This window comes from Hipposideros armiger, unplaced genomic scaffold (genome assembly GCF_001890085.2).
Source record: "Hipposideros armiger isolate ML-2016 unplaced genomic scaffold, ASM189008v1 scaffold_552, whole genome shotgun sequence".
In the NCBI taxonomy this organism is placed as follows: domain Eukaryota; kingdom Metazoa; phylum Chordata; class Mammalia; order Chiroptera; family Hipposideridae; genus Hipposideros; species Hipposideros armiger.
This window is the reverse complement of record NW_017731902.1, coordinates 777,461-779,198: the sequence shown is the minus strand read 5'-3', so window position 1 is coordinate 779,198 and position 1,738 is coordinate 777,461.

Here is a 1,738-nt window from a genome sequence, read left to right as displayed (position 1 = left end):
CTGGCCGGCCCGGGAGGGCTACGAGCCGCTTTGGTTTCGGTTTCCCTCGCTACGGCATCCGCGGCGCCCGCCTGGCGCAGCTCTGGAGCGAGAGAGGGAGCGCGCAGGCCCGCTCGCCGCAACCCCGAGAGGCGACAGCCAGCAGCTGCGCGGGGAGGCGGGCGGGGCGGAGGCCGAGCCCGCAGTCATGTGCCCCGCGGCGGAGGCCGCGATTCGGCCGGCGCTGGCTGCTCCTACCCCGGGCGGACCCCAGTGCCTGCGGCTTCGTGACCCCGGCCAAGCGCTGCTGCGCCTCCGCCTACTCGCGGTCGGCCCCGCGATTGTGCCGGAAAGTCGCTGGTCCTCTTTGGCTCATTCGCTTACCCACGCCGCAGATGCGTACGGAGGGCCTACCAAGTGCCAAGCATTCGGGATGGATAGGACATTGCCCCTGTTCTAGACAAGCTCACAAGTTAGCAGGGACACTGCTACAGCAATTATAGCACAGTGTAACAAGTGCTTTTACGAGGTGCGTGCTGAGATCTGTGCCAGCAAGCACATTCAGCCCCGTGAGCTAGGACCCCACGATTGAACTTGGTTTGGGGGTATATGTAAGGGTTTGTCACGTGAGGTGTCTGTACAAGGGAGGGAAGACGCATTCCAAGGAGAAGAAAAAGGTGTGCTAAGACATTGGGGGTGAAAGGGCAAGATTGTAGGAGGAAAGAAGGATGTTCCTTTTGATTATAGGCTCAGATGTACAGAGTGGAGTGGGAGGTGTTAAGCCTCTTGGAGTCAGATTTTGAAAGGCTCTTTGTGTCCCACGGGAGAGTTGGGACTTGATCTCTCAGCAGTGGGAGTCGCCAAGAAGCTTCAAGCAGGTGGCCCTGCCGTTCGCATCACCTTTGTTCACCATTATGTCCCAGGCACCCAGGCTAAAGCCTGCACAGAGCAGGACTCAATAAATAGTAATGAAATGAATGTCAACTATATGCCAGGCCTTGCCTAGGTGCTTGCATACACCCACTCATCTAGTACTCATAGCCCTGTGAGTATGTGACTGTTTGTCCCAGTTCCCCCAAAGCAGTGCCAGACAGGAGCACTGCGCAAGTGATTTATGAGGGAAATGGACAGAGAGCTGGACCTGGGATGCTGATGTGATCCTTGTGAAGGGGAAAGGCAAGCAGGGAAGGCTGAGCGGAAGGAAGCATCTTGTACTACAGTACAACTCTAAAAAAGTTCAGCAAGGCCCTGGAGGGTTCTCGAGCCAAATTGGCCTGTCCCAGGAGTCCAGCAACTGTCAAGCATAGGTCTCTTGTGCTTCGTCATGGGCTAGGAGCAGCCCTAGGAAACTGGCCTCGGCCCCAACTTGGAGATGAATATTAGAGGACAGATTTCAGAGCTCAGCCACTGGGGCAGGGTCACTGGTTAATTATGCTCTGCGCTGGAAGATCTGAGAAGTACATTTTCTTGACCACTATAGTAGTATTATTCCCATTTTTACACACAAGGAAATCACAGCTCCAAGAGTTAAGTAACCTAACAAGCTCAACCAGCTGCTAGGTGGTGGATCCTGCCTGGCCCAGAATGCAAGCCTAGTGGCCTCCAAAGCCTATACTTTTTCTACCTTGTGTATTGCTGCCTCCCAGCTACCACCAATCTGGGGACAGGGAGTTCAGCTGGGAGACTTTGCTAAGGACTTAGCGAGATGCTGTGATGCATTAAAAATGGTGGCAAAATCTTTCGACACCTGTTGAGAAGT